Raw genomic sequence first — 27,588 nt, 5'->3', positions numbered from 1 at the left:
CACCAGCTTAAAAGCAGGACCTGAACCCAGAACTTCCTCTCTGCTCTAAAAGACACGCAACAGCATGATAACCTTTAAAGAAAAACATTTCTTTGTTACAGCGGATACAAATCCTGCAATATATCTGCAAGGTGTCTACTTCCTGCTTTCATGGAAAAAGACATATTATTAACATCCTGTGCTTGGGTTAAAGTTCCTCTTGTAACACTTATCACATGCCAGCTACCGAAATACATTACAAAAAAGAAAAAAGCTTCTTGCTGCTGGATCACAAAACAATCTACACAATTTACAGTCACTAGAAAAAAAAAAAGCATACAATTAAAAAGCCTTTTATTTATGTCTATAATATTCTCCATTCAGCGGCCTCCCATGTCAGAAAATAAGCGGGAGTCTCTGAGGAAATGGAATTGTTAACACACAATGGTTTAATATGTATGTTTGGACATATCCTGCCAAGAAGCCTGGCTTTCGTGAAAACGGCCTCTCTCATAAATCAAAGTAAAGCCTTTCTGATCATAAATCCAGCCTTAATTAGTTTACGTCCGTGGGCGGAAGCAGAGATGCATTAGAAAGAAGTTCCCTTTAAACAGCTCCCTTGCATGACCTCCTGGCTCAGCTGAAAGTGGGAATGCAATTTTCAGCTTGCCCTTAATGTGCAAAGCAGTTAATGGTTTTTGAGAATTCATTACCTTTACAAGTACTGCGATTTTTGTTGTTGACAGAATTACATTTATGCATTGAAGTTTATGTGGCAGGCCTGATCTCCTTTTGTCTAAGCAGTGTAGGGAAAAGCAATTACAAGGAACACATGTTTATCCAGTAAAATATGCTGGGATTTATAGTGTTAATCTGTATCATTTTGCTGTTATCAGGCCTGATGTAAAGAATGGCCACAGATTCTGTATAGACTTGTTCTGCTGCTATCATGCCATGGACCATTATGCTTTCTATTGTTTAGTATTTCTATAGAACATTACATTCTTCTCCCATTCTAGTACCCCCTATTATTATTATAGTATTTATATAGTGCCTACATCTTCCACAGTGCTGTACAGAGTATATTGTCCTCAGAAGGGCTCACAATCTAATTCCTACCATAGTCATATGTCTGTGTTGTGTAGTGTATGTATCATAGTCTAGGGCCAATTTAGGGGGAAGCCAATTAACTTCTCTGTATGTTTTCGGGATATGGGAGGAAATCAGAGTGCCTGGAGGAAACCCACACAGACACAGGGAGAACATACAAACTCAATGCAAATAGTGCCCTGACTGAGATTCAAACCAACGACCCAGCGCTGCAAGACAAGAGTGCTACCCACTACACCACAGTGCCGCCCTATAATGCACCCCCTTCCTAGTGTTCCTGATTCTAGTGTTCCCTTTCATAGAACCGCCCATATTTTAGTAAACCCCATAACAGTGTTGTCCATGTTTTCCGCCGATATAAGTGCCACCATCATAGGTTCCCACCTATATGATTATTGATTTATAAATCACCAACCTATTCTGTGGTGCTGTACAAAGTAAGAAACAAACATGGGGTACATAATAATACAGAGAATGGTGTACAATCACCAATATACAAAATTGGTACAACATACAGAATTGGTAAATACAGTGACAAACGTAACATGATGAAAAAAGATGTATAACAAATTCCAAGACACAAAAGGGTGAGAGAGCTCTGCCCTTGCAAGCTTACACTATAAAGCAATCTAAACCTATTTTAGTGCTTCCGGTTTTCTACCACTACTCACTAACACCATAGTTCTCCCCCTATATACAGTGATGTGAAAAACTATTTGGCCCCTTCATGATTACTTATTCTTTTGCATGTTTGTCACACGTAAATGTTTCTGCTCATCAAAAACCGTTAACTATTAGTCAAAGATAACATAATTGAACACAAAATGCAGTTTTAAATGATGGTTTTTATTATTTAGTGAGAAAAAAAAAACTCCAAACCTACATGGCCCTGTGTGAAAAAGAAATTGCCCCCTGAACCTAATAACTGGTTGGGCCACCCTTAGCAGCAATAACTGCAATCAAGCGTTTGCGATAACTTGCAACGAGTCTTTTACAGCGCTCTTGAGGAATTTTGGCCCACTCATCTTTGCAGTATTGTTGTAATTCAGCTTTATTTGAGGGTTTTCTAGCATGAACCGCATTTTTAAGGTCATGCCACAACATCTCAATAGGATTCAGGTCAGGACTTTGACTAGGCCACTCCAAAGTCTTCATTTTGTTTTTCTTCAGCCATTCAGAGGTGGATTTGCTGGTGTGTTTTGGGTCATTGTCCTGCTGCAGCACCCAAGATCGCTTCAGCTTGAGTTGACGAACAGATGGCCGGACATTCTCCTTCAGGATTTTTTGGTAGACAGTAGAATTCATGGTTCCATCTATCACAGCAAGCATTCCAGGTCCTGAAGCAGCAAAACAACCCCAGACCATCACACTACCACCAACCATATTTTACTGTTGGTATGATGTTCTTTTGCTGAAATGCTGTGTTACTTCTACGCCAGATGTAACGGGACACGCACCTTCCAAAAAGTTCAACTTTTGTCTCGTCGGTCCACAAGGTATTTTTCCAAAAGTCTTGGCAATCATTGAGATGTTTTTTAGCAAAATTGAGACGAGCCTTAATGTTCTTTTTGCTTAAAAGTGGTGTGCGCCTTGGATATCTGCCATGCGGGCCGTTTTTGCCCAGTCTCTTTCTTATGGTGGAGTCGTGAACACTGACCTTAATTGAGGCAAGTGAGGCCTGCAGTTCTATAGATGCAGTCCAGGCCCACCTGCACTCCCCTCCAGGTGTCGCATGTTGGCCTTGGGGCCCCGGCCAGTGAAAGAGGTCCGGGGCCCCTGGCCATCGTGTGAACCAATCGTGTGTTTTTAAACGTTTTCTTTCAGCTGTAGGACATGGCGGACAGGTGAGCGGTTAGGGAGGGACCCCTGTGGGAGGGATGCCTGCCGGGACGGTCCTGCTAGCGACGCAATCTTGCGATGGCGTCCAACTGAAGTCTTTTGTGGCCTCTCGGATGGGAAGGTTCATAACTGTTCCATGTTTTTGCCATTTGTGGATAATGGCTCTCAGTGTGGTTCGCTGGAGTCCCAAAGCTTTAGAAATGGCTTTATAACCTTTACCAGACAAAATTACTTTTGTTCTCATTTGTTCCTGAATTTCTTTGGATCTTGGCATGATGTCTAGCTTTTGAGGTGCTTTTGGTCTACTTCTCTGTGTCAGATATCTCCTATTTAAGTGATTTCTTGATTGAAACAGGTGTGACAGTAATCAGGCCTGGGGGTGACTACAGAAAGTGAACTCAGGTGTGATCAACCACAGTTAAGTTATTTTTTAACAAGGGGGGCAATCACTTTTTCACACAGGGCCATGCAGATTTGGAGTTTTTTTTCTTACTAAACAATAAAAAGCATCATTCAAAACTGCATTTTGTGTTCAATTATGTTATCTTTGACTAATAGTTAACGGTTTTTGATTAGCAGAAACATTTACGTGTGACAAACATGCAAAAGAATAAGAAATCAGGAAGGGGGCAAATAGATTTTCACACCACTGTAAGTGTTCCTCATTATAGTCATCCCCTTACTCTACTTGTTTAAATGCTAGTGTATGTCCCATAATAGTTCTTCACGTTCTAATTCTGACCATTCTAGTGTCACCATTATAGCCTCTCTCCATATTCTAGTGCTTTCCATATAGACACACACAGACACACACACATTCTACTGCTTCCTATTATACTGGCCCACATTTAACCTCTCTGCCATTTTAGTGCTCCACATTACAATTCTCATTTTAGGGCTATCAGTTCTAATGCTCTCCCTATTACAGCACTCCATGTTACCCCATTATCGTGGTCCTTATTATAATGTATCTAATTACAGTAGAGCAAGGCTGCTCATTGCGTCGATGGACTGCTGGGTAGATCGTGGTCAGAAGCTTGAAAATAGTGTGTCGCACGTTGACAGTGCAGTGCCGGCGTACAATCAAATTGTGCTGCACTGCTGCCCTATGCAGAGCAGCACATGGCCAGCCAGAGGCGGAGAGGGGAGAGATGCGGGAAAAGGGGTAGTGTATGTGGCCCCTCCCCTTTAGGCCGTACACAGGAAATATGTGACCATGCCCCCTCAGCAGTTCCTGTGGTATAGTGGCAACTGGTGTCCCATGTCGGTCATTTGTCCAAATAGAACAAGATGAAGAGATGAGAGAAATCCAGCAGGCTGCAGGTGAGTATCTGCCCTTTACTTTCGAGGTGGGCACTGTGTGGGAACTTTAAATCAATGCAGGGGCCCATTCTTTTGTTGGGGGGAGGGGTGCAGAATTTAAGTTTGCAAATGTGGTTAGTAGGAGGGGGTTGTGGAAAGGATTGTGTTGGTAGATTGTTTTACGACCCTTGTGAGATGGGTCACATGACCATGAAGGGCACCAAGGGAAGGAAAGGGAAGGGGTATGAATATTGGTCCCATCAAAGTTTGGCTGTGGGACCCCATGAATTTTGGTTATGCCACTAATGCAAGTTAAATGAACGCTACCAAACCAAGTGTTCTAAAATGACAATGTACAAATAATGTCTAAGTACATTTTCCGACTTTTCATGTTATATATCAGAGGCAAAAGCTTTAATTCATTGTGTGTAGATTTTTGGAATGTCTCATTTTCAAAGGTGAATCTCTGTTTCAATATTACACTGTTTTTTGCATGTCAGGCTGCAGTTACCATATATATGAAAAGCCTCTGGTGTCAGGTTTCACACACGATTACAAATGCTTATGTTGCACATAAAGGTGCGTACACACATGCGACTATAGTCGTTTGTAACGATCGTTCCCCGATCTTTACCAACGACGATCGTTACAAAAAACGAACCAACGACTATTAAGGCAAACGACGAACGAGGCAAATCGCTACAAAACAAAGTTCTGTCTTGGCGGATTTTTACCACCGACGATCGTTAGCAAAAGTGGTACATCGTTGGAAACGATCGTTCGTACCAGGCTGGACATGCGCATTTCACTTTTTCTCCAAGGAACTTTACAATTTTATGCGCAGGCGCATTAAGTGCTTTTACGTGGTGTAACGTTCGTTCTAACGATGTGATCGTTACACACTTTTTAGAACTAACTTTACTTCGGTCGTTCTTTCGTCAATTAAAAGAACGTTCGTCGTTGACAACGAACGATCGTTGTCGCATGTGTGTACGTAGCATAAGATACATTTCCTCTGCTCTCTGCAGCAAGCTCAGTCAGAGACACACAGGCAGCAGCCAGTAAGAGCTTTCTCACACACAGGATTAGCAGATGTAGTGTGAGGATATCCCCCCTCCTTTCATGATTAAGTAGTCCTCAGATGTGGCCAGACTTGCCTTCAGTGAAGTGTGAAACAACTTTGATAACAGTAAACAATCGGATATGCATTGGAATGTATACACCCATACTTAGCAGCACTTTCCAAACAATTCCTATGGCAAGTGAAAAGAAACAAGGTAATCAATAGTGTTCCTTTAAGTATAATATTCCACTGCCAACTGAGCCAATCCCACTTCTCTGTGACCGCAGCCGAAGTACCCCAGGGTGGTTGTTCCGGAACCTCACTTTAGGATGCATAATCTTGATGTGTTTTGTGCTACAAACAACAGTGTCCATGTAAAAGTTTACTAAAGTACGTGATAACACTACAACTTGTCTTTATTATACAACGACTTTCACAGAGATAGCTCTCTGTTTGTATTTTTAGCAATTTATTTTTAACTAGTGTGGAAACTTTGGGAGCACACTGTATTTTCAAGGATTCCTGAGAGGATTATGTAAAAGGCAAAACACTTGCATATTAGTGCGGCCACATCCAAAAACATGTCAACATTCCCTACAATCTCCTATAAATATCATGGCTTTCCCAGAGCATGTCTACATAAGTATGCCTCACCAGAGCCTGGCAATAAACTGGGCGGATTGCAAACCTCACACAATGGGGAGGTTGCAGCTGAAGTCCTTGGGAATTTACTACGCCTGATACAAAGCTCAATTAGCAAACAATGGTGACATTTTTCAGTGTATGACCCTTTTAACCACTTGAGGACCGTAGGCTTACACCCCCCTAGTGACCAGGCTAATTTTTTCAATTTAGGCCACTGCAGCTTTTAAGGCTTCGCTGCAGGGCCGTACAACTCAGCATACAAGTGATACCATCCCCCCTCCCTCCTTTCTGCTTTCTGTTGGTGGGTTCTGATTGCTGCTAGAGTGTTTGTTTATTTTTTAATAAATATTTATTTGTATATTTTTTTAAATAAATGTCTCTATTTATGTAATAATTTTTTTTGTACCTTCCCTCCCACCCAAGCCAGCCAATGACGGTGATCGGCTGTCATAGGTTTCAGCCTATGAGAGCCGATCGCTCTCCTGCCTCCCAGGGGGACAGCCGGGTGTAACATGGCTTTCCCCAGTAAAGCGCTGCCGTAGATCACAGCGCTGTACAATGTAAATAGACAGCAGTTTCGCTGTCTAACAGTCTCCTAGCGGTAACCGCTGGGAGACTGATGACGGAGCGGAGCTCGGCACGCGCGATCCCCTGCAAAACCCCATCCCAGGACTTGACGCCAATTGTCGTTAGGCGGTCCTGGGGCTGCATCCTTCTGGCTCTTCTCCCAGGTCTTCGCTCAGAAATGGCTCCCGGCGACACTGAGCCTGAGCGTCGGGCTCCTTCTTCCTGAAAGATGACATTAGTCGTCACCACACCGGTTGCATCGCATCATCACGGCGGCCGGCATGACAGTACGGAGCATGCGTAGTTTAATCGCGCAGGCGCCGTACTGTCACACGGGCTGCTGTGATGATGCGAGGCGGCCGGCGTAGTGACGACAGACGTGACGTTTCAGGAAGAAGGAGCCCGACACTCGGGCTCAGTGTCGCCGGGAGCCATTTCTGGGCGAAGGCCTGGGAGAAGAGCAGGAGGGACGCCGAGGGACCTCCCGACCTACTGTGGGCTGGAGAAAGCCCCAGGTAAGTTCAGATTTTGATTCTATGTACAGCTCGGAGTCCCTTTAAGGCGGAATTGCATCAAAAATGGTAGGCATCGCTTCGCTGAGCGGACTGAAAACGAGCCACTTAGATTTGAACTCTCTTATAGGGAATCATTGCACAAGCATTTTAGAGGCTTGTTCACACTAAGGGATTTTTTGTCCTTTTTTCAAACGCTGGCGATTTTCAAAATCGCCCTAAGAACGCTTGTGCAATGATTCTCTATGAGAGTTCACATCTGAGTGGTTCGTTTCCGATCCGCTCAGAGAAGCGCAGCATGGGCCATTTGTGAGGCGTTTCTGCCTCAATGGAAGGTATAGGAAAACGCAAAACGCTCACAAAATCGCTTTGTGCAGTAAATGCGTTTGCGTTTTTAAGAATAAATACATTGTATTTATTCTTCTCCGGGTCAAAGAGTTCACTTCCTGACTTGCGTCAGGAAGTGAATTACAAAACCGCTCGGGAAAAAGGCTTAGAAAACCGCTTAGCACAAAAACACCCACCCAAGTGCAGGGCATAGAAAAAAAAAAAAACACACGTCAAAAAACGCCCAACGCTAACAGCCACGCGAACGGAACGCAATGTTTGCCTGTTTTAGGGTCTAGAAGCCTGCATAAACATTGCACGGCCTTTAGGCCCTAAAATCCGTAAAATAATCATAGAGAGGCTAAACGAAGGTCATGTGGACATGTACATAGTATGTGCCTTCCAGTATTCAGAGATTGGAGGAGGACCCCCAGACTTGATACAGTGCAACGCTGCCAAAGGCCACATACACACATCAGACCATAATCTTTTGAAAATGAAAGATCACAGACCAATTTTACCCCCTTCCATGTAGTATGAGAGCCATACTCTACACAGTCTTTTCTATGGAGCTGAACTCCCCATCAGACAGAAATCTTTGCAAGATGCTGCACACACAGATGCTGTACAGACACAAAAGATCAGTATCTGCAAAAGATCTGTTCCTGCCAAAGATCCATTCCTGCAAATTGCAATGATAGTCTATGAGATCTGCAGATCATCATACACACATGATTTAACTGACATTCATTTGCAGATCAGATCCACCAGGATGGATTTTCAGATCTGCAGATGATTGCTTGATCTGCAGATGAATGTCAGTTGTATCATGTGTGTATGATGATCTGCAGATCTCATAGACTATCATTGCAATTTGCAGGAATGGATCTTTTGCAGGAACAGATCTTTTGCAGATACTGATCTTTTGTGTCTGTACAGCATCTGTGTGTGCAGCATCTTGCAAAGATTTCTGTCTGATGGGGAGTTCAGCTCCATAGAAAAGACTGTGTAGAGTATGGCTCTTATACTACAGGAAGGGTGGTAAGATTGGTCTGTGATCTTTCATTTTCCAAAGACTATGGTCTGATGTCTGTATGTGGCCTTAAGGTGCATACACACATCAGACTATAGTCTTTGGAAAATGAAAGATCACAGACCAATCTTACCCCCTTCCATGTAGTATGAGAGCCATACTCTAGACAGTCTTTTCTATGGAGCTGAACTCCACATCAGAAAAAAATCTTTGCAAGATGCTGCACACACAGATGCTGTACAGACACAAAAGATCAGTATCTGCAAAAGATCTGTTCCTGCCAAAAATCCATTCCTGCAAAATGCAATGATAGTCTATGAGATCTGCAGATCATCATACACACATGATTTAACTGACATTCATCTGCAGATCAGATCCACCAGGATGGATTTTCAGATCTGCAGACGATTGCTTGATCTGCAGATGAATGTCAGTTGTATCATGTGTGTATGATGATCTGCAGATCTCATAGACTATCATTGCAATTTGCAGGAATGGATCTTTGGCAGGAACAGATCTTTTGCAGATACTGATCTTTTGTGTCTGTACAGCATCTGTGTGTGCAGCATCTTGCAAAGATTTTTTTCTGATGTGGAGTTCAGCTCCATAGAAAAGACTGTGTATAGTATGGCTCTCATACTACATGAAGGGTGGTAAGATTGGTCTGTGATCTTTCATTTTCCAAAGACTATAGTCTGATGTGTGTATTCACCTTTAACTAGGATGAATATTCCTGGTTACAAATGGTGATTGGCTGTAAGGAGGTGACATCCTACTGCCTTTCACATCATTATTATTTTTGTTATTGACTGTAAACAGCTTTGTTTTGATCTTTATCATTTGGAATTTTAATTTAAAGTTTGGTTTGTGCACCTTATCTCATGATACCATTCAACTTTCACACACAGTCCTCTGCCTGTAAATATAGCTGGAAAGTCCAGAGATAAGATACATTTAAACAATAATCTTTTTTTTGTGATTTAGGAGACACTGGGGTTGATTCTAACTAATAGCGCTGTATCACTACATCAATAAAGCGCGTTATGGCCGCTACATCCAAAAGGCTAAAATGGTTAAAGGATAAGAGAGTCAAGCAATAAAATGTATGCTTACTTACCTGGGGCTTTTTTTTCCAGCCCTTGGAAGTCATTTGTGTCCCTCACCACAGCTCAGGTCTTCTCTGGGGTCCCACTGCCAGCCTCTAAGGATTGCAGACCCCCGGCGGGTTGGCATCTTCTGCACATGTGCAATCCCAAGAAGATCCACACCATGGGGAGCAAACTGCGCCTGCCCAGGTGCAGTATACCCCTGGGGATGTGAGTGTGTTCTTGCGGGAAGGGGAGGGGTTTCCAGGCGCACACCCACGCATGCACAGAAGACGTTGACCCACTGGGGGTCTGTGGTACTTAAAGGCTGCTAGCATGACCCTAGAGGAGGCCGGAGCTGCCGCGAGGAACACAAATACCTTCTAATGACTTAAAGAAGCCCCAGGTAAGTATAAATAGATTTTATTGCTTGCCTCGGATATCCTTTAGGCTGGTTGCACACCAGGACGTTGCGTTTTAGGGGACGTTAAGGTCGCATAACGTGCCCCTAACGCAACGCCAGGTGCTCTCTAAGGTGGACGTCAGAGTGAGCCGCGTTGTGCAGCTCACTCTGGCGTCCGTAATGCCGTGATGCGCACTCTTGGACGCATGCGGCATCACGTGGTCCCGCCCGGCCAATCGCCGCACAGAACGGCCGCTCCAGGAAGTAAACACTGCACGTCACTGAGTGCAGTGAATATTAATTAGCCATGTGCCTGGCCGCTCTCCCCTCCTCCCCAACATTACTGAGCATGTGCAAGCAGTCTAACGTGGCTCTGCCGCGTGTAAAGTACTGCATGCAGTACGTTGTCTTATGGCGCAGCGTTACAATGTAACGCAACGTGGGCACTGTGAACAGCCCATTGATTTTTCATTGCTGTGCGGTGGGGTGCGTTACAGGCTGCTCTAACGTGCGCCTGTAACGTCCCACTGTGAAACCAGCCTTAAAGGAAACCTTAACTGAGAGGGATATGGATGTTTCCTTCTAAACAATACCAGTTACTTGGCAGTCCGGCTGACCTTTTTGGCTGCAGTAGTGGCTATATCAGACACCTGAAACAAGCATGCAGCTAATTCAGTCTGACTTCAGTGAGAGCACCTGATCTGCATGCTTGTTCGGGGCTGAGGCTAAAAGTTAATATTAGAGACACAGGATCAGCAGGAGAGTCAGGCAACTGGTATTTTTTTAAAAGGAAAAATCCATATCCTTCTCAGTTTAGGTTCCCTTTAAAGACAACCCATATTTTCAGGCCGGGAACTCAAACAATTAACATCTGCAGTAAATGAAGTTCAGTATAAAACAGTGGCAAGCTGGTACACTAAACAGGGGAAAAGTGTTTTATCATCGCACACTACAAAAGCTCCGTCAGTTTAGGACAGAAGCCACATATTACTGGCAATAACTTAGAAGTAATTGCTGAAGATTTTCACAACTTAATTCCACCAGCAGAACTTGTGGTAGTCCAGCTTTCATACATGTTATTTATGGCACTAATGAAGATTCTGTGTGGCTGACCTAAATGCGCGACCTTATTTAGACTGGAATGTACATTCTTGGAAGAGAGGCAAGCAAGTCATTATGTAACCTATCTCCGTAGCCTGAAATGACATGCAAATGCACTGGCACCATGTCATCTCTGCTCTACAAACACTGGAAGGAACCATTATATCTTAATTGCTTTAAAGCAAACCTTAACTGAAAATTAAAAGTCAAAATAAACATACACACATCATACTTGGTGTACTCCTCAATCTCTTTCTCCTCTCCTGTGTCCTGTTTGTCCACTCTGATCAATAGAATTCTCTGTCCTTCATTTTGAAATAGGCCTCTACCCCATAACAGCTTCCTGGTCAGCACACTGTTAAACTTTAATATCGCCCACTTGAACAATAGGAAAACATGGACATTACCTTGCTCATCAATTGTCCTTTCAGTTACAACTGAGAGCAACTGGTATATTTCAGTGCTGAAACAATTTTGTCAGAAATGGAAGGAATTGTTGTAAGAAGAAAATGTTGAGCTTCTGAGAGGAACTGACGACGAGGTAAGTATGTAATATTTATTTGCAGGTACATCGTGTTTATTTTAAATAATTTTACCCGGTTAAGTTTCACTTTAAAGTTAAATTACGCAAATGATGCAATGTTGCTCATGTCACTTAGCTGGTGCAATAGACAAATACAGTATATACTGCATGGACCTCAACAACCAAGATGGCGCCACAACTGCGTGAAGAGAAGCAGAGACTCCCCACCTAACCTTTTAGGTATACTCTGAAGCAGCAGACAGATTGTTGCCCAGAGCAACGTGTGCCTTGATAAAGGGGCCTTGCATGGCTCCGAAACGTTGGCTTATTTGAAAGATAATACTGTACAGATAATTCTTGGATGTGCTAGCTTCTTCATATACATATTAAAGGATACCCAAGGTGACACAATGAGATAGACATGGGTATGTACAGTGCCTAGCACACAAATAACTATGCTGTGTTCCTTTTTTTTCTTTCTCTGCCTGAAAGAGTTAAACATCAGGCATGTAAGTGGCAGTTCCTGTCTGAGGCCTGGTGCACACCAAAACCCGCTAGCAGATCCGCAAAATGCTAGATTTTTAAACGCTTTTTTTTATTTTTCTGAGGCGTTTTGCTAGCGTTTTGCGGATTGCTGCTGCGGATTTCAGTGTAGTACATTTCATATATTGTTACAGTAAAGCTGTTACTGAACAGCTTCTGTAACAAAACCGCCTGGCAAACCACTCTGATCTGCCGTTTTTCAGAGCGGTTTGCGTTTTTCCTATACTTAACATTGAGGCAGAAATGCCTCCGCAATCCAAAAAATGCCTCACCCCGGGAGGATTCGTTTCAGCAAAACTCCTCCCGCTCTGGTGTGACCCACCTCATTGAGATCCATTGACTAAGCGTATCCGCAGCCGCAAGTGGCTGCAGAAACGCTCATAAAGCCGCTCGGTGTGCCCCAGCCCTGAGTCAGGACTGGGTCAGACTACAGTGTGACCCTCACTGATAAGAAATTCCAACTATAAAACACTTTCCTAGCAGAAAATGGCTTCTCAGAGCAGGAAAGAGATAGAAAAAGGTCAATAGTTCATAGATTTTAGCTCTGGCATACTTCAATGGCTGTGTCATTGAGCAAAAACAATAAAAACTAGATTTAAATATAAAATAAAACTGTGGAGTGTCTTAAAAAGTTATTTTTAGGAGAAGGAGGATAGATACAATTGTTTATTTCATTAATTTATTTTCACCTCGGGTGTCCTTTAACTGGTTAACAAGCTGGATGAGCTGCGTCTCTTCAATGACAGGAGGGAGCTCGGTAGAAATACTCAATTCGTTTGCTTTATTTATATTTGTTAATATATTTGTTTTATTATCTATCTATCTATCTATCTATCTATAATAATAATAATCCAAACATTTGTATAGCGCTTTTCTCCTGTCGGACTCAAAGCGCTCAAGAGCTGCAGCCACTGGGACGCGCTCAAGAGGCCACCCTGCAGTGTTATCTATCTATCTATCTATCTATCTATCTATCTATCTATCTATCTACCTACCTACCTACCTACCTACCTATCTACCTACCTACCTACCTACCTATCTACCTACCTACCTATCTACCTACCTACCTATCTATCTATCTATCTATCCATCTATCCATCTATCTATAGATAGATCCATAGATAGATATATAGATGTATATATGTTATATTTGTTAATGACAATGTTGGCAATAAAACCATTTATTAGTGATAATCAAACAATACATACAAATGAGCCTACGTTTTTGAATATGCTTTTCCCGAATTGTATTGTGAAAGAGACATGAAAGATTGTTCCCACAATTGAATTTTTTACTTCACTTCATATGTCTTGCGATTTGCAAGGATGTGCGTTTTACCACACAAGGCCCATTTTGTGGCCTCCCTTGTGTACTGCATTCTTATTTTTCAATATGTGACTACAATGCATGCTGCATTAAAGAGAACCCGAGGTGGGTTTGAAGAATGTTATCTGCATACAGAGGCTGGATCTGCCTATACAGCCCAGCCTCTGTTGCTATCCCAAACCCCCCTAAGGTCCCCCTGCACTCTGCAATCCCCCATAAATCACAGCCACGCTGCTGACAAACAGCTTGTCAGAGCTGGCTGTGTTTATCTCTATAGTGTCAGTCTGCTGCTCTCCCCGCCTCCTGCAGTACTCCAGTCCCTGCCTGCATCCCTTCCCTCCCTGCTGATTGGAGGGAAGGGATGGGGGCAGGGACTGGAGCTATGCAGGAGGCGGGGGAGCAGCCGAGACTGACACTAGGGATGTAAACACAGCCTCACAGCACGGCTGTGATTTATGGGGGATTGCAGAGTGCAGGGGGACCTTAGGGGGGTTTGGGATAGCAACAGAGGCTGGGCTGTATAGGCAGATCCAGCCTCTGTATGCAGATAACATTCTTCAAACCCACCTCGGGTTCTCTTTAAAGTACACAAAAACACAATAGCAAATGCAGAGACCAATATAAGCACGTATGAACATGCCGAAACGCCCACAACCATGATTGGTAGGAGGTATACTGCAACCGCAATGTATTGTGGGAAGAGAGATTTGTAGCTGCTGTAGGTGTCTGCTACTGCCCTCCCCACCCCCCCATGTGATATGACCCTGAAATATTACACAACATGTTGGCGCTATATAAAGGAGTAGGATTAAGAAATATAGTCCTTTAACACACCGCTTCTCATAGTACAATCTGACTTGGAAAAACAACAGTAAATTACGCATACATTTCTTGGAAAGGTCTAAGCAGGAAATCTTTTTTTCCTCTTGTTCTCTTACAACGTGAGCTCACTTTATAAGGCTAAATCTGATTAAAACAAACAAGCAGAGGCTTACGTTACAGAGAATTTCATGATGTGCTAAAAGCCTCACCCAAGTTACAGTAATTCATTTAAAGGACAACTGAAGCGAGAGCGATATGGAGGCTGCCATAATTATTTCCTTTTAAAGGGAACCTAAACTGAGAAGGATATGAATGTTTCCTTTGAAAATATTACCAGTTGCCTGACTCTCCTGCTGATCCTGTGTCTGTAAGGTTAGGAACACACTGGGCAGAATCGCATATGTGTTTTCCATAGCGCATAATGGAACATGCATATGCAATTCTGCCCAGTGTGTTCCTACCCTCATACTTTTATACACAGCCCCATCTACAATGCAGATCAGGAGCTCTGACTGAAGTCAGGCTGGAGTAGCTGCATGCTTGTCTCAGGTGTGTGATTCAGCTAAAGAAATCAGCAGCACTGACAAGCAACTGGTATTGTTTAAAAGGAAACATCTATATCGCTCTCAGTTAAGGATCCCTTTAAGCAATACCAGTTCCCTGGCAGCCCTGCTGTTCTATTTGGCTGCAGTAGTGTCTGAATCACATCAGAAATAAGCATGCAGCTAATCTTGTCAGGTCTGACAATAAAGTCAGTAACACCTGAACTGCTGCATGCTTGTTCAAGGTCTATGGCTAAAAGTATTAGAGGCAGGGGATCAGCAGGATTGCCAGGCAACTGGTATTGCTTAAAGGGAACAGCCTCCAAATCTCTCTTTCTTCATCTGTTGTTTAACAAGTACAGATACAACCATAGAGGGAAATGAATGTGCCTGATCTATCAACCTCTCCATATATTGAGTCTGATGCCAGGCATACACGGCAAGTGTTTTTCTTATCAATCGAGCCGGTGATGGCTCGATTTATAATATCCGACAGGTCCGATGACCTGCCGGATAGATTCCCAGCCGGTGGACAATAGAGGGAATCGAGCGGCTGATAAGGAGCGCCGGCGGGCGAGCGGGAGTCGATCCGGCGGCTAATCGGCCGCCGGATCGACCCGTGTTATGCCAGGCATTAGGCTACTTGCGCACTATGCATAATGTGATCTGTTGCAACATAATGCAATACAATGTCATTCCTATTGGGCTAGCACACTGACTGAGGTGTGCGGTGTTTACAGGGTAATGTGCATGGTTACAGTGCAATGAAGCATGCTTTTATGGCACTGTATGCATTGTACCGCATCGCAGTTCTAACATGCAATAGGACTTCTCAGCAGCGTTGTGTTGCTATGTGGCTGGATAGTGTAATGGTTAAGGGCTATGCCACTGATACCAGAGACATGGGTTTGTATCTTGGCTCTTCCTGTTCAGTAAGCCAGCACCTATTCATTAGGAGACCTTGGGCAAGACTCTCTAGCACTTCTACCGCCTATAGAGTGCGACCTAGTGGCTGCAGGTGCTTTGAGCCTGCAAGGAGAAAAGCGCAATATAAATGTCTATCATACATGTTTTGTTAGTGTACAAAATGAACCATACATCAGTGGCACATAAAATCACTGTGTTCAAAGAACAAAACCAATAAAACATTAATGTCACATAAAAAGAAAAAGTACATAAAACTCAATGAATATTTACTGAACAGAACGGACACACACACCTCTGCCAAACCCCTGAGACTGGCTCACTGAACCCCTGGGGTTTGACTGAACAAAGGTTAAAGAGAACCCGAGGTGTGTTTAAAGAATGTTATCTGCATACAGAGGCTGGATCTGCCTATACAGCCCAGCCTCTGTTGCTATCCCAAACCCCACTAAGGTCCCCCTGCACTCTGCAGTCCCTCATAAATCACAGCCGTGCTGTGAGGCTGTGTTTACATCTGTAGTGTCAGTCTCAGCTGCTCCCCCGCCTCCTGCATAGCTCCGGTCCCTGCCCCCGTCCCTTCCCTCCAATCAGCGGGGAGGGAAGGGATGCAGGCGGGGACTGGAGTTCTGCAGGAGGCGGGGAGAGCAGCAGACTGACACTATAGAGATAAACACAGCCAGCTCTGACAAGCTGTTTGTCAGCAGCGTGGCTGTGATTTATGAGGGATTGCAGAGTGCAGGGGGACCTTAGGGGGGTTTGGGATAGCAACAGAGGCTGGGCTGTATAGGCAGATCCAGCCTCTGTATGCAGATAATATTCTTCAAACCCACCTTAGGTTCTCTTTAAAAAACCCAGGTCTAAGGGAAGGCGGTAGAGACACACTAGCTAAAACAACAACAACAAATAACATTTGTAAAGCGCTTTTCTCCCATAGGACTCAAAGCGCATAAGTATGGCTCAGACTATCGTGGTACAGAGGAAGAATTTTATAAGTCCGGAAATGCCAGGCTGAACAGGTGGCTTTTCAGTCTGGATTTGAATAGCTCCAGGGATGGTGCTGTCTTTACTGGTTGTGGCAGGGAGTTCCAAAGAGTAGGGGCAGCATGACAGAAGGCTCTGTCTCCAGATTTTTTGAGGTGCACTCTGGGAGTGACCAAGTATATAGAACTTGCTGAAGTTGTGAGAGGTGTGGTGCAGCTTCAGCAAGTCCTTCATGTATCCAGGGCCCAGATTGTGCAGGCATTTGAATGTCAGCAGTCCAATCTTGAAGAGTATTCTCCATTGTACTGGTAGCCAGTGCAGTGAGCGAAGGATCGGTGTAATGTGACAGTGGCGAGGCTCTTTAGCTAAAGCAGAGTTCCCCAACCCTGTCCTCAAGGCTCACCAACAGTACATGTTTTGCAGGAAACCACACACAATCACGGGTGAGGTCATTAGTGTCTCAGTGGAGCTGAATAACTACCTCTGTGGATGTGTACAAAACATGCACTGTTGGTGGGCCTTGAGGACAGGGTTGGGGAACACTGAGCTAAAGGACTGATGTATGAATGTTAAGCAGAGGGGGTTAGGACATCACTGAGAGATTTCAGGGCTTGAAGGTGCTTCCTGCAGATATGGATTGGCCAATTACTAAGTTGTATACCGTATATGGTAGTTTGCATTATATTTGCATGTACAAAGTTGGGCAACTAAATTAATCAGAGGGATGGAAGATCACACTTACCTAGAAAAGTTGGACAACCTGGGCTTATTGAGTTTGGAAAAAAAGCTGACTGAGAGGTGACCTGATTAACATGTATAAATACATCAGAGGGCAATACAAAAGCTTGGCAGATGAGCTTTTTCTCCCTAGGGTTGTATAACGGACAAGGGGACATGATCTGCGTATGGAGGAAATAAAGGTTTTGCCCTCTATTTACAAAGGGATCCTTTACAGTGAGTTTGGTTAAAATCTGGAACATCTTACCTCAGGAAGTACTGTATTTTTTAAACTATAAGGCTCCCTGCACAATGCATGCGATCCCGATTCCGATTTTTAATAGGTTTTTAAATCTGATTCAGATTCTGATTTTTAATCGTTACTGCATGCTGCATTTTTTCCTCTGTTTTTTTTGTTGATTGTATTCAGAGAAAATCAGAATTGCAAATCGGAATCGGAATTGCAAAACGGATTTGCAGTGTGCAGGGAGCCTAAGACTCACTTTTTATCCCTCAAAAGTGGGGAAAAAGTCACTGCATCTTATAGTCCAGATGCAGGAGGTTCCTGACTTGTGAAAGCCTAGCAAAACGAGCCTCCAACCCGTCGCAATGTCAGGGACTTCTGTACTGTGCCCATGCAGAGGAGGACACGGGGACAGGAAGAGGCATAGAGGAGGACACGAGGAGGACAAAGGCAGACACATGGGGGACACAGGAGGACACAAGGGGGATAGAGGAGGACACAGGGAGACACAAGAGCTACACGGGGCATGAGGTACAAAGGGAGCATAATCCACAAGATGCCCCTTTTCCCCTGGTTTTTGTCCTCCAAACCTAGGTGCGTCTTATGGTCAGGAACATCTTATAGTCTGAAAAATACGGTAGTTATGGCAAACTCTATATCTGCATTTAAAGAGCGCTTGGATGCTTTCCTTGCATTGAAGTGCATCCACAGCTTCAATTACTAGGTAATTCCCAGGAGGGGTTGATCCAGGGATTTATCTGACTGGCTGTAAGGGACTTACCTCCGGGATCCAGCGGTGCGGCCGTCTCTGTCAAGAGCGGGTCGCATCCTGGCACTTCCGCATGTTGGCAGCCGCCCTCCGCTGGTGATGCGCACACTGGGGATCGCTCTGCGCATACTGGTGGGTGGGTGGATGTCTCGCTCCTCTCGGCCGCAGTATGGTCTGAGGCGGCGACAGAGGTAGTGTCAGCTGACAGGATAGTCAGCTGACACTTAGGCAGGGGTTTATTTAATAAATATAATGGATGCTGCCCCTGGCTGGGATTGAACCCTGGTCTCTCACATCAGAGGCGCTGCTCTTAACCAGCATGCTATAGCTGACACACAGTCATGCCTGTGTGTGATTGACTGTTGTGTGCATATGGCCGGCCACTGATTGGGTGCGGTCAGTATTTAAACCTTGCTGTGACAGTTGCATGTTGCCTGTGATGGCTCTAGCTTGCTGGTTGCTGGGTGCTCTGTTTACCTGCAGTTATTATATTGGATTATCTGGACTTCTGCTCGTTTGCTGGACCTCCCTTGTCTGCTGCCTGAACCGACCCATTGCCTGGATTATCGTTACGACTGCCTGGTTTGACCTCAAATCTGTTCTTGACCTCTCTTCTGCCTAGCCCTCCTGTACTGCAATATCTCTGTTTATCCATGTATGATCTTGGACTGTTACTGGACTCTGCTACACTGTATCCCTGTTTGGGCCTGGAAGTTTATTTGCTCATCCTGCATTCAGCTCCAATACCTTGCACACTAAAGGCCTGGGTGTAACCGAATTCGGGTAGGTGTTTTCTCTCACCTCTCATTCAAGCGGGGACGCCCCACATAGGGTGAAGCGCGTGGCGGTAGATTGGGGCATTGGAGCTGATTCGTGAGTGAATATCCCTACAGGCCTGACACTGGCATGTGGAGTCGGAAAGGAATTTATCTCTTTTAAGGCTAATTGGCCCAGGCCTTGTAAGGTTATTCGGCTTCCCCTTGGTTCAACTGGGATATGTGTAGGTTCGGGACAATGTTTTTTGTTTGTTTGGTGTTTTTTCTTTTTTGCTTTCTGATTGAACTTGATGGACGGATGTCTTTTTTTTTTTTCAAATAATTTTTATTAATGCACTCAAAGAGGAATTTTTATACATATTGAAAAAGTACATATACATATACATTTTGTGTGCATGTAATTTTTAAGAAATTATGCATTAGAATAGTAATAAACAGACATTTTTCTAGATAACATTTCGTCTCTTGTTATTTCTTTTTTTTCCCTCTTGACATATCGTATTTGTTGCTAATAGAGAATAGATATAGATTGGGGAAAAGGTATATTCAAGAGTATATTTCCTCTTATAAGGAGACATAGATTATATATGCATTAAGAATAAACCTTCTAAGAACACTGATCTACTATAAACTAGCACCTACTCTACTCTATTCTCTCCCTGTGCCCTCAATCGTCTCCACTCCTCCGAATCCCCCCTCCCCCCCCCCCTCCCGCTCTGATATATTATGTTCGGATCTCCAATCTCCCCAAGGTACCTGCTATTTTGCTTTTTATATACCAGGTGGTGTTTATAAAAGCCTTCATTATATGAACTATCTGAGTATCTGTAAGGATTTTTTCTATATAGGTACGCCATGTCTTAAAATAATTAGCAGTTTTGTTTTTGGCTTCTTTTTCTAGATTTAATTGCTCCATTAGCATTATTTTATTTAATAATTCAAAAACTAAAGGGATTGTGGGAGGTTCCGGGTTTATCCAATGAGTTAGAATGGCTTTCTGGGCAGCTAATAAGAATAAGTGTTGACGGATGTCTTTTTACCGTAACTATGTAATTATGTATGCTGGAAAAATTAGCATCTCATTGACTAACATCTAATCTTGTCACGTTATAATTGAGTAATTATAATAACAGATAGACCATTAGATAGATGATAGACAGATATTTTCAGTTCAGCTAGTTTCAGCCAATGTTGGCGATTATTGTACTGACAGCTATAACATATAACAGACAATGCGGCTATAAGTAAGCTCCTCTTTCCGAGTGGTCCAGGCCCGGACCCTGACAGTGACATATCGCACGGCAATACTTGACATGTGAAGAGGGGAAAAAAATAAACATCCCGGTTTAATAATACACGTCTGCTATAAATACGTCCGGTGCTGGAGGATGAGTCATTGTTTGACGGTACAGGTTTAATCGAGCCACTTAATATTGGACGGTAGATTCCCATTAATCATATGAGTCACAGTGACACAGCTAGTGCTACTGACCCTCCTCATCCACCAGCAACATCAGTGCAAGGGGGAGGGGGGACTGAGCATCTTACAATGTAAACAACATCGCCATTCAACAGTATCAATCTGTGTGTAGGCGTGTCACATAGCGTCAGCGGTGGAGACGTAAACAGACACCAGCAGCCACTGACAAATGCTGGATCATATCCCTTTCGTGGCATTTTAGTGATATATTTTGCATGCAGATTGCACCATCTATTTGAGGGCGTTCCCTTCAGATGAACCCTTTTATTTCACAGCCTAAACCCCTTTTGGTAGGTTAACTGGCATCTAAACAAATACGGCTTATAAGGTTTTTTGTTTGTGACTTTGGTAGGAGATGCATGACTTTGGGAGTTCCCTCCAGAGCCGATGCTTCTATTAAGGCAAGAGGGGCAATTTCCCCAAGTACCGCTGGGGCCCCCAAACCTCCTCCTTAACCTTTCTGTGCTTCTGGGTTTGCACTGCCCCCCCCCCCCCCCACACACACACACACTGCCAGATCTTGGACCCCTCCCCTATTTGTTCTGCGCTGAGTACACTATCTCTATTGGGGCCCCGGCACGGTTACAGCATTTGCAGTTCACCTATCCAGGCTTCTATCCGGCGGCTGAGTTGGAGCTGCTTGCCCGTCTCCATCCCACTTTCTGTGTCTTGTGACCTGGCGCATCCTGTCATGTGTAACATGCACCGGATCACACAAGTAATGGGATGAAGATGGGCTAGCAGCTCCAACTCAGCAGCCCGGACAGGAGCCAGGACAGGTGAACTGCAAAAGCTGTGATCGTGCTGGGGCCCGGATAGAGATAGTGCACTTAGCGTAGAACAATTGGGGGGGGGGGGGGGGGGGGGGAGGTCAAAAGCCAGCAGCGTGGGGGGCCTGGCAACACAACCACAGAAGAACAGAAATGTCAAGGAGGAGGGTGCAGGGCAGTATCCAGCTGCAAATTTTGTTGGCGGATAGGGGCTCTAAGTTACTTTTTCCCCATCGGTGGTTAAGCCAACCCTGGTTCCCTCAGAGCATATGTGTCAAACTCTGGCCCGCAGAGCCATCACATTTGGCCCACAAGTGGTTTTCCCACTTTGTATTATGTTTTGCCCACTCTAGGGAAACTTTTGTCACTGTTGGCTTTAGTAGAGACAATGTACAAGCAACAGATCGAGCAAGTAGGACATCCACATCCAATGTTTGATCCTGCTGGAAGAGCACAGTACATGAAAATGTGAAGAAGGGGAAAATACTTTAGGAAACCCGAGGTGAAAATAAACCCGATGAGGTAAAAAATTGTATCCATCCTCCTACTCCTAAAATTACCTTTTTTTTTAGAATCTGTTTTATTTTCTGTGTATCAGCTAAAAAACTGGTTTAATGTTGTATTGTCTCAGCTGAATGCTACAGTTTTTCACATGGAGAGAGTTCTAAGCCAAAATCTAGTCACACTCAGAAGTTGTTCTCTGCCAGGAAGGAGTTTTTTGGCTGTAAATCCTATTAGTACTAATTACTGCTATAGTCCGACTAAATCCCCACTGAAGAAAAATTGTCACTTGCATACCTGATGTTTAACTCTATCAGGCAGAAAAAGAAGAAAAGGAACACAGCATAGGTATTTGTATGTTTGACACTGTACATATCTAATCATGTCACCTTGGATACACTTTAAATAAAACTAAACTAGGACAAACAGCCATTCTAGGACTTCACTGTTAGATTTACTTTTACACAAAATTATTTTAAAGTGCATTATATACACTAAGATAAAACAGACAGCTCTAACAGAGAGGAAACACCTCAAATTGTTGCCAGTTGTACGATAAATACGTATACCGTAACTATAGCAACGGGAGTTATGCCAGGCTGATGCACAAAGTTCTACAAATAGTACCACTTGTTATCTTCAATTGAGCATTAAAAGGAGGTATTGGTGTCCATTTTAAGGAGAAGCGTGTCCTTCTTGGGAGAAATTTGATTTAGCCAGTTTCACAAAAATGAATTAAAATACAAAATGAAGCGATTAACAGTCAGAGTGACACTGTAACCACTGAAAATAAATCCTGATTCCCGCGCCACACAGCTCTGGGCTACTGCAGGTCCAGGAGTGGTCTGAGGGACTAAACAGTGACGTCTGGTTAGGTAATTGCATTCACAAGTAAGGTGGCAGGGCCCTAGGGGTAGGAGTTACACTACAATAAGCACGTTAAGTTATAAAAACAAAACTAAGAATATGCAAGCCAAACGCAAAGCATTAGAAGGATAAACAGAAATGCAGGGTAACACAGTAACATGCCTCGGATCTCACCTGGGCTTGCTTTGATTTAAAGTTCAATTCCATTCCTTGCTTAACCTTCCCGGCGTTTAATTTCCCTGCAATTTTTGTACCAAAAATGGTACAATTTTTAAGCGTTTCTTTATATATGTACAGTGGTGTGAAAAACTATTTGCCCCCTTCCTGATTTCTTATTCTTTTGCATGTTTGTCACACTTAAATGTTTCTGCTCATCAAAAACCGTTACCTATTAGTCAAAGATAACATAATTGAACACAAAATGCAGTTTTAAATGATGGTTTTTATTATTTAGTGAGAAAAAAAACCTCCAAATCTACATGGCCCTGTGTGAAAAAGTGATTGCCCTGCTTGTTAAAAAATAACTTAAACTGTGGTTTATCACACCTGAGTTCAATTTCTGTAGTCACCCCCAGGCCGGATTACTGCCACACCTGTTTCAATCAAGAAATCACTTAAATAGGAGCTATCTGACACAGAGAAGTAGACCAAAAGCACCTCACAAGCTATACATCATGCCAAGATCCAAAGAAATTCAGGAACAAATGAGAACAAAAGTACTGTAATTGAGATCTATCAGTCTGGTAAAGGTTATAAAGCCATTTCTAAAGCTTTGGGACTCCAGCGAACCACAGTGAGAGACATTATCCACAAATGGCAAAAACATGGAACAGTGATGAACCTTCCCAGGAGTGGCTGGCCGACCAAAATTACCCCAAGAGCGCAGAGAAAACTCATCTGAGAGGCCACAAAAGACCCCAGGACAACATCTAAAGAACTGCAGGCCTCACTTGCCTCAATTAAGGTCATTGTTCACGACTCCACCATAAGAAAGAGACTGGGCAAAAACGGTCTGCATGGCAAATATCCAAGGCGCAAACCACTTTTAAGCAAAAAGAACAATAAGGCTCGTCTCAATTTTGCTAAAAAAAACATCTCAATGATTGGCAAGACTTTTGGGAAAATACCTTGTGGACCGACGAGACAAAAGGTGAACTTTTTGGAAGGTGCGTGTCTCGTTACATCTGGCGTAGAAGTAACACAGCATTTCAGCAAAAGAACATCATACCAACAGTAAAATATGGTGGTGGTAGTGTGATGGTATGGGGTTGTTTTGCTGCTTCAGGACCTGGAAGGCTTGCTGTGATAGATGGAATCATGAATTCTACTGTCTACCAAAAAATCCTGAAGGAGAATGTCCGGCCATCTGTTCGTCAACTCAAGCTGAAGCGATCTTGGGTGCTGCAGCAAGACAATGACCCAAAACACACCAGCAAATACACCTCTGAATGGCTGAAGAAAAACAAAATGAAGACTTTGGAGTGGCCTAGTCAAAGTCCTGACCTGAATCCTACTGAGATGTTGTGGCATGACCTTAAAAAGGCGGTTCATGCTAGAAAACCCTCAAATAAAGCTGAATTACAACAATTCTGCAAAGATGAGTGGGCCAAAATTCCTCCAGAGCGCTGTAAATGACTCGTTGCAAGTTATAGTTATTGCTGCTATGGGTGGCCCAACCAGTTTTTAGGTTCAGGGAGCAATTTCTTTTTCACACAGGGCCATGTAGGTTTTGAGTTATTTTTCTCACTAAATAATAAAAACCATCATTTAAAACTGCATTTTGTGTTCAATTATGTTATCTTAGACTAATAGTTAACGGTTTTTGATGAGCAGAAACATTTAAGTGTGACAAACATGCAAAAGAATAAGAAATCAGGAAGGGAGCAAATAGTTTTTCACACCACTGTAAGCATCTTAGCAGACTGCTTGCAAGTTGTGGTCTTGCAAGCTGTCCGCAAGCATGCGCACAATATAAAAAAGCACTTTTTTCATTTTCATTTTCAGTAAACATATATTTTTTTATGTGCTGCTATGGGCAGTAGTGCTTCCCATAGCTTTTTTTTTTGGCACTTAGAATGTTTTATAGTGGTATAGTGGATCCAATAAAGATGTTTGTATTGAATTCAATACAAAAAAATGTAATTTGCTTCCTGATTTAAAGACGCTGCATGCGCCCGATATCAAGGGGCGCACGCAGCGTCATCAGAGAGACATGCCGGGGAACATGATTGCCGAGGGACAGGAAATTATAAATGCGGAAGAAGCTGGGGATTGCCGTAAAGAAGATGGGAATACGCGCACAGTGAAGCCACGAGGTGTTGGCGAGGGACTCCGCACGCCAGCGACGCCGCAGGTGAGTATGCGTAATAACTGGACGAGCCTCACTCATCCTTACCGATACCAGCGCTTTTTTTTTAGGGCGAGTCAGGTCCATACCACTAGGGAGGTTAAACCTAGAGATTAGTATTCTACAAGCTACAGGTAATGGTTGGAGAAGGTGGCATGACTCCTATAGAAGGGGGCTATACCTGGTAGTGCCAAGCGCTCCAGGTCCTATTACAACCCTAGAGGTGTGGTTCAAGAGTGTACCAGACCCTAAAGAAAGCACTTTTTAAATATTGCATCCGGCTTGCTCGTTCCCCACCACTGTCTGAAGTATATGCACACAGGGAGCTGCTTGCTTGGCAGTTGGAAAAAGCTGTTATTTCCCACAATGCAATGAGAACATCTGTGAACCACACACAGCAACCTGTCAGATCCGGCCCTGTGTCCTAACTGCCCTGGCTGCGCACATGCTCAGTACAAAAAAGCCAGGGACACACAACCCTTCAGTTGATTGATTCAAATTATGAATTAAAACATGTGGAAGCAGTGTTCTCCCCAGAAAATTTTTTCAGCCGGGTGGCATGAAAAAGTAGCCGGGTGGGGTAAAATGGGCGTGGCCATGACATGTGCTGGAAAATGGGTGGAACCATTACATGGGCGTAGCCAACTGTAATGTAGTGGGTAAGTAGGTCAAGCTGTGGCTAGTGAGGTGGGTGGGTAAGTAGTTCAGGCCAGTGAGGTGTAGGTCAGGCTGGTGGCTAGTGGGGTGGGAGGGTTACTAGGTCAGGCTAGTGGGGTGGGAGGGTTACTAGGTCAGGCTGGAGGCTAGTGGGGTGGGTAGGTAGGTCAGGCTAGTAGTGGGATGGGTGGGTAAGTAGGTCAGGCTGGTGGCTAGTGGGGTGAGTGGGTGGGGTAAGTAGTTCAGGCTAGTGGCTAGTGGGGTGGGTGGGTAAGTAGTTCAGGCTGGTGGTTAGTGGGGTGGGTGGGTAAGTAGTTCAGGCTGGTGGCTAGTGGGGTGGGTGGGTAAGTAGTTCAGGCTGGTGGCTAGTGGGGTGGGTAATAGTTCACGCTGGTGGCTAGTGGGGTGGGTGGGTAAGTAAGTCAGGCTAGTGGGGTGAGTGGGAGGGTAAGTCAGTCAGGCTGGTGGCTAGTGTGGTGGGTGAGTGGTTAGGTAGGTCAGACTAGTGGCTAGTGGGGTGGGTAGGTAGGTCAGACTAGTGGCTAGTGGGGTGGGTAGGTAGGTCAGACTAGTGGGTGGGTACTTAGGTCAGACTAGTGGGTGGGTAGGTAGGTCAGACTAGTGGGGTGGGTAGGTAGGTCAGACTAGTGGCTAGTGGGGTGGGTAGGTAGGTCAGACTAGTGGGTGGGTAGGTAGGTCAGACTAGTGGGGTGGGTAGGTAGGTCAGACTAGTGGCTAGTGGGGTGGGTAGGTAGGTCAGACTAGTGGGGTGGGTAGGTAGGTCAGACTAGTGGCTAGTGGGGTGAGTAGGTAGGTCAGACTAGTGGGTGGGTAGGTAGGTCAGACTAGTGGGTAGTGGGGTAGGTAGGTAGGTCAGACTAGTGGCTAGTGGGGTAGGTAGGTAGGTCAGACTAGTGGGTGGGTAGGTAGGTCAGACTAGTGGCTAGTGGGGTGGGTAGGTAGGTCAGACTAGTGGGTGGGTAGGTAGGCCCCCTCTCCCTCCCTCTCATGGCAGCAGATCGCTCCTCACATTGATCCTCAGGTGTTCCCCAAAGGTCTCCCCGAGCTTTAGTACCTGCTCCGTGCTGCGAGACAGTGCACAGCCCTGCTGATCACCCGGAGCACACCATCCACCTCTGCCATCCAGCGCCGCAGATATCTCATAGCCTGCATATCTATGGAGCAAGACGGATTCATCCGTCAGTGAGCTGCGCACATGCCTCTCTCTCCACCCACATCCCTGCACAGCTCTCACAGACATACACGCGGCACACGGCTCTGCAGAAGGAGGCTGGCGCTAATGTCACGCCTCTTATTTGCAGCCTATCAGAGCACGAGCTCGCCGGGAAGCGCGAGATCTCGAGTGTAGAGGGGAAGCAGCGCATCTGACAGCTGGACGGACACTTGCGGCTCGCGATGACAGGGACACGCAGATTTATCAGCCGGGGCTCGGAGACAACGGGGCACGCAGTCTCATCAGCCGGGCGGTAATTAAACTTACCCGGGCGCTCCGCCCGGCTGATTGATCCTGGGGAGAACACTGGGAAGTATAGTACATAACCGAAAAATGTGAAACTGAAAAGATGTCATATTCTAGGTTCTTCAAAGTAGCCACCTTTTGCTTTGATTACTGCTTTGCACACTCTTGGCATTCTCTTGATGAGCTTCAAGAGGTAGTCACCTGAAATGGTTTTCTCTTCACAGGTGTGCCCTGTCAGGTTTAATAAGTGGGATTTCTTGCCTTATAAATGGGGTTGGGACCATCAGTTGTGTTGTGGAGAAGTCAGGTGGATACACAGCTGATAGTCCTACTGAATAGTGTTAGAATTTGT

At 44.4% G+C, this 27,588-nt stretch overlaps 1 protein-coding gene across 17 annotated transcripts in view; it reads right to left on the bottom strand.

Moving 5' to 3' along the window:
* The window catches only part of PLCB4 (phospholipase C beta 4), a 459,946-nt gene that overhangs the window by 227,145 nt on the left and 205,213 nt on the right, over positions 1-27,588 (bottom strand). Inside the window, exon 1 of one of the 17 annotated variants that reach the window (XM_068232515.1) lies at positions 25,281-25,444. The exons of the other annotated variants lie outside the window; for them this stretch is intronic. The gene's annotated coding sequence lies outside the window, so the exon portion shown is untranslated. Of the gene's footprint in view, positions 1-25,280; positions 25,445-27,588 lie in introns of those variants that run through there. 17 annotated transcript variants of the gene reach the window in all.

This window comes from Hyperolius riggenbachi, chromosome 4 (genome assembly GCF_040937935.1).
Source record: "Hyperolius riggenbachi isolate aHypRig1 chromosome 4, aHypRig1.pri, whole genome shotgun sequence".
Taxonomy (NCBI): domain Eukaryota; kingdom Metazoa; phylum Chordata; class Amphibia; order Anura; family Hyperoliidae; genus Hyperolius; species Hyperolius riggenbachi.
The sequence above is the reverse complement of the archived record's forward strand: the minus strand, read 5'-3'. Positions and strand labels throughout refer to the sequence as shown.